The sequence below is a fragment of the Pipistrellus kuhlii genome, unplaced genomic scaffold, assembly GCF_014108245.1.
Source record: "Pipistrellus kuhlii isolate mPipKuh1 unplaced genomic scaffold, mPipKuh1.p scaffold_m20_p_6, whole genome shotgun sequence".
Lineage (NCBI taxonomy): Eukaryota > Metazoa > Chordata > Mammalia > Chiroptera > Vespertilionidae > Pipistrellus > Pipistrellus kuhlii.
This window is the reverse complement of record NW_023425562.1, coordinates 64009280-64015437: the sequence shown is the minus strand read 5'-3', so window position 1 is coordinate 64015437 and position 6158 is coordinate 64009280.

The window sequence follows — 6158 nt, the reverse complement described above, 5'->3', positions numbered from 1 at the left end:
ATGGCAAATCCTGACAAAGGGGTTATTTTATTTAGGCTTAAGACACCACTTGCCTTGTCTTTTCTTGTCTATGGGTCAGGGATCAGGAATCTGTTCACATTCACCAATTTGTTCCCAACCATCTACAACACTGTGACAACATGGCATCCACAGACTCGTCTACCTGCTTTGTCCCTCCCTATTTTCCCACCTGTTGTGAAGTGGTCTTTTAGTTGTGAGGTGAAAACAGTTCTGCAAGAGAAAAGCTTCCTTGCTTTTAACATCTTTGCTGATGAATGTGGAGAAGGAGTGATAAAGGAAATGAATGGATTGCCCAAGTCCAAGGGCTATCACTGGTGGCCACTGAGCAGCAGTAGGATGACTCCACTGAGGCAGGAAATATAGAAAAGCAGCCATGCATGCAAGCCAAGAAGACCTGTGGCTCTCCATATGAGGTTGACTTCACCTAGCCTGAGGTCTGAGCATAGCAGAATAGTAAGAAAATGTTGACAACATCTTCTGGACTCCAGATAGGTCTAAGGCCACCATGAGCAAGACATTTCTTTCCTGGCAAACGGCAGAGCCTGTTCATCTTTTTAGCTGCAACAAGGCCTAAGGGCAATACTTCCTGGAGAAGAGTCTAGGATGTCCTGGTTTCTTACCTGACTCTTCAAACCTGAATGGCTAAATGTACTCGGGGCCCTATTTGGAGGCCCAGAACCTGAAAAGCTCCAGACCTGGGCTCGAGTAAAAGGCTTAGCAAACCTACAAAGGCTCTTAGAGAGTACAGATGGCAGATCAGAAAAGACTAACAGCCACTTTCCCTACCCCAGTGGCTTGTCACTATTGAACATCACTACCTTACTCAAAGGTCCTTCTTCCAAAGACTTTGCATCTCTCCCCTTTCCTCCCTTCCCTGATTTATTTTGGCTGAACTATGCTATTTCTAGTCACCTTCATGCTCAATTCTGAAGCTTTCTTGAGTCAGAGTTGGAGGCCAAGGTAAGTTGCATATTTGGAAATCGGGTTTTATCAATCTAACAACTGAACATGAAAACATGGTTGTTGTTGTTTTTTGTTTTGTTTTGTTTTTAAATATATTTTATTGATTTTTTACAGAGAGGAAGGGAGAAGGATAGAGAGCTAGAAACATCTATGAGAGAGGAACATAGACCAGCTGCCTCCTGCACACCCCCTACTGGGGATGTGCCTGCAACCAATGTACAAGCCCTAGAGCAGAATTGAACCTGGGACCTTCTCAGTCTGCAGGCCAACGCTCTATCCACTGAGCCAAACCGGTTTCAGCCATGGGTGTTTCTTTGCAAATACAGGGAAGAACTCAGTTCATTTCCTTCCTGACTTCTGAACTCTGCCTAAGAAAGTGTAATATTGAAGAATGGCAATGAAACCCACCAAAAACATCTAAATCCCGAATAAAGTTTTCTTACACATATAGTCAGAATGCACCCTGGAGTCTTGTTAGAGATGGATGCTGTTACCGTGCTTGGCTATCCTCTCTTTGGGAGCTGTCTGTACAGGGAGATGGGAGGAAAGGGGTGAGGAATTTTCACATTCTCTACTTGGGAGGAGGTCTGGCCTGAGAGATGCTCTCATTCAGCCCTGTTTTCTGGGTGGGGTGGATGACAGAGCCAATACTTGGGATGCCACCATGTCTCATTCACACTGAGTATTACCTCCAACCAAACTACACCTACAATCATGGAATGTTATTTTATTGTTGACAGTATTAGAGCCCCCCTCCAAACAGCCCCTCCCCAGGCCTTCACTGCACTGTTGTCTCTGTGTCCATGGGCTATGCACATATGCATATGTCCTTTGGTTCATCTTTCCCATTCCCCTGGATTTTTTTTTTTTTAAAGGAGTAACAATACTAATTGGTAAACAAGGACATATTTACAGTATATCACAACTGTTCTATTTTCAGTATTTAAGGAAAATAAATGTTAAAAGTGTGAGCAAATGAAGTGGCTCGGGCTACTTTTTTCTTGATTCCTGATAAATCTGCTGGCAAGTAAGTGTGAAATTTGGGGAAGGAGCGGAGTGGTTAAGCATCTCTTTCAACAGTCAGGATTCTGAAACAATAAACAAGATTGATTCCTCAGTAATCAGGATCCAGGATCCAGAACACTCCAGCAGTTAAAACTTTCTGTACTATGGACAAAAGGCAGAATCAAGAGCACTGCCATATTTCCCCAAAGACCAGGGAGTTCAGAGCTGCCGCACCAATGCATGTGTGAGGTCACAGAGCCATGTTGGAAAGGTCACATAAGAAACCTCATGTTTCTGATGAGGCCTCGATGGCACAGTCACAAAATCCAGTTCCCATCAAACAGAACAGCTGATGTGGCCGGGTCACTGGCTAGTGGACTTGCCCTAAATTTTTCCACCTACTGAACTTCCTGGGGTTGGTCCCAAGTCAGGGACTCCTGAAGAGATGAGGAAGTGGGACAGAAGCTTCCAGTAGACAAGCTGCATGAGGTTTTTGGCTTACCTGACACCCCATCATTTCTCCCTGCTCTGACCAAACCTCTTTCTTCACTTTTCCCTGGCCCAAGGGGGTGGCTGAGCTGTTATATCAAAGTCCCTCTCCCTCTTCCCTTCCTGAGAGTCAACACTTAGTCTCTCCCTACATTCCTGCACCTGGAAGAAGTTCATGGTGTTGCTTTTAATGTAAGGTGACCAGACGTCCTGCTTTTGAACAATTTGTCCCAAGTCCCACAGCGTTTTTAAAAAGTCCATGGGACTCGGGACAAATTGTTCAAAAGCGGGACATCTGGTCACATTACTTTAATGATGATGAAGAATCACAGAAAGGGGAGGCTGCTTCCTACCCACTTCCACCATCTTTCCCTGCCGCACTAGGGCCTGCTTTTCGAAGGGACACTGTACAAGCATGCTCTATGAGAGTGGGAGTCATGTAAAGGACAAACGTAATAGAAGTGAAGGCTCCAGGTTGAAGAGCTGGAGCTGGGGGGTGAGATGTAGTCCTGATCAGCAGATACAGCTGCGCCTGGGGGTTTGGAGCCAAGAAGAAACACTTGTTATCAGAACAGACTAGTTACATGGGAAAGGGACTTGCTAAAACGATATTTGGGCAGTTTATCCTGCATGAGAGAGATTCCTCCTCCCTATAAAAATCTTCAGTGAAATCTTCATGTTCACTGATGCCTTTGGGAGCAAGTAGATCCTTTGTGAGTAACTTTAAGTGGCACTGAATATAGGGTCCAGGTTCAGAAGGATCCCAGTGTCTACTGGAGGCACCTTCAATACTCAGGTGAAATGCTGTGGCTTCCTGATACCAAAAATGACACCAATACCACACCCCCTTTGCCATGTGACTTTGCATTGCTTCTCAGTAAATGGGGAACAGTCTTATTCCTCACCCTTTGCATCTGAGTGGCTTATGGCTTGTTTTGGACAGTTGTGTCTACAGCATAAGTGAGGGCTTGCAAGTTCTGAGCCCAAATCCCAAGAGGTCTTGCACACTTCCTCCTGTTGCAGGTGATTTTCTGTGCCTTGGCTAACACCAGGAGACCATGCCTCATCTAGGATGAGAGACAATCAGAGTAAAATCACCCAACCAAAGGCTGCCAACCCCCACACGTGAGTGAGCCTGGTCAGGTCCATGGGGCTGCCAAGACAAGCTCCTAGATGTTCCTAGATGTGGGAGCTTAAAGTATTGCTGGGTGCTACTGAGGCTTTTTGTGTTTGTTACAAGGTATTTGGGCAACCGAGGGCTGTCACAAATATATTTTATTCTGGGGGTCAGGTCCGAGGTAAGAAGAAAAAAACAGGGAGTGAGGGCTATGAATAGGCTGGACAGGAGGCTCCATCAAGACCAGTGGACAGAAATTTCAGCCACCGTGTGGAGGCTAAAAGAGGAGCCCCTGAAGGTCTATTGGACAGGGTCAGCGCATATCTGGAGGAAGTACATATCTGAGAGACTAAGTGTTGGCTTTCAGGAAGGGAAGAGGGAGACGGACTTTGATATAACAGCTCAGCCACCCCCTTGGGCCAGGGAAAAGTGAAGAAAGAGGGTTGGCCATAGCAGGGAGGAAGTAGTAGACACACACAGATCAGTCCCAAACATGGGCAGGCACTGAGACCAGCTGATAGTGATTGGGACTTAAAAATGGTCAAGCAGAGTAGAGTTGGGAAGAGGACACTGCCGTAAGGGCTGTATATGTGGGCTTTTGAGGTGCAGATAGAGAACTGGGGTGCAGGGAGACTGACAAGGGCAAAATCCACAAGCAGAGGTCACATCAATAAGCTAGGGAGTCAAGCCGGGGTCTTCAGATACCCCTGGTTTATTTTGTCCACTAATGCAGACTGTGATCTTGTCCAGAGCTCATGGGTTCGGGGCACAAGCCCCAGACTGGTGTCTAGGTGTGTGAAGCACCAGGGACCACAAGGTGCCGAAGCTAGGTGTTCCCTGGGTGTGAGCAAAGGCTCTAGGTGGTTTGCCTACACCAGCAGTTTTCAGCCTTTCAGGGGCATCAGAATCCCCAGGGACCCACTCTGGGCTTCAAATAAAAGTGACTACCCCTGAGTAAGAATCTCTGGGGGATGAGGCTCTTGGAAGCTTAGTTTGCAAAACAGAGCGTCCAGAACAAGGGACCAGAAATGAACTTCCAGGAAACCAGGGCCTTTGTCAAATGAGGCCCCAGAGCTGGCTCAGGACAAGGCGAACCTGCAGATGAAGGGCATTTAGGGGGAGGGCAGCAGAAGGGAGGTGAAGTGCCACCAAGAGCGGGGGCGCACGGACTCAGTCACCAGCACCTCTGACACCCCTGTCTGCTTAGATAGACACAACTGTCCATTTAATATTCACATCACTCATAACAAGGTTCAAACCTGCTTTTCAGCCACAGACTGATTTTTTAATCCCAAACTATTTTAGGAAGGGGTTATATACAAAATTGTCTAAGCCTCAAGCCAAGAAAAAGGAGCCTCATTTGACAAAGGCCCAACTCTAGCAGAACTAGAGCTCATAAAGGGGTCATTCTTTTACCTACAAAATAGACTCTTGGAAATGTCTTCAAAAGGTCTCTCAAAAACCAGTTATGTGCTCTCCGAGTCAGCTTTTACAGAGCAATTTTCTGAGAAAAATCTAGGTAATATCCTAACACAGAAGGCATCTGATATCTAGAATCCATCTACATCATGTCTCTTATTAACATGGCAGCACTGCAATACTTCTTAGGAATTCCCCAGCAACCCAGCTTTTTGTAGTTTTATATACTCCCTAACTATTGACCATAGCGATTTAAAGGGACAGCAACAAAGCTACTCTTTTTAATTGTGTGCATTGACAATTTGTTGAAAGTGTGTGTAAGCTAAGAGTAAACTGGTTTTCATAAGGGGCATATATGAGGAAAAGTACATGGTGGCACTTAACACTTACTGGCACTTTCTGTTTGCCTAGTACTGTTTAAGTGCTTTAGAAATGCTGATTTATTGAATTGTCAGAATAAGCCGGTGAGAAAGGCACAACTATTATTGTCTCTCTTGAGAGAATGGGCTCAGAGAGATTAAGTAACTTGCCCAACATCAGGCACAGCTAGAGCTGACCTTCAAGTCCATGCTTCTCACTCCAGTCTGTTATTAACCAGTCAGCTATGTCAATGCTCTTGGTTTTCCTTCTTCCTAAAATAATCTTAAAACCAAGGCTGGGTACCTAGAAACCAATTACCTCTAGAAGATGGTGGAGTAATTGCCCCCTCATAAATGTAAGGCAAGAGGTTTCACTCCAACTTGAGGAAGCCCCTTTTTAACTGGATGTGACGGCCATGCAGCCTGGGTATTTCCCCTCATTTCTGGAATCTTCATTCTTTTCTCTTTCCTCCATTCCCTGGCCCCTTTAGCCTATGTCTATGTTACTCCCTGCCCAAAACTTTCTCCTGCCTCAAGACTGATCCAGTCTATTCTTCTCAGAGTTCCAGAAAAATGTTTCTAAAACAGGAAACTGTTGTCTGGTCTATCTCAAATCTCTTCAATGTCACTGTTTTATCCTGTGGATAAAAGCCAGGTAACTTAGCTTAATAGATAAAGTGTTTCATGTTCCTGCCCAGGCCATTATCTTGCTCCATACCTGGCACACAGTAGGTAGCCTTATTCTTCCTCATGTACCCTTGACTTGAGCCATATTGAGCTGAGCT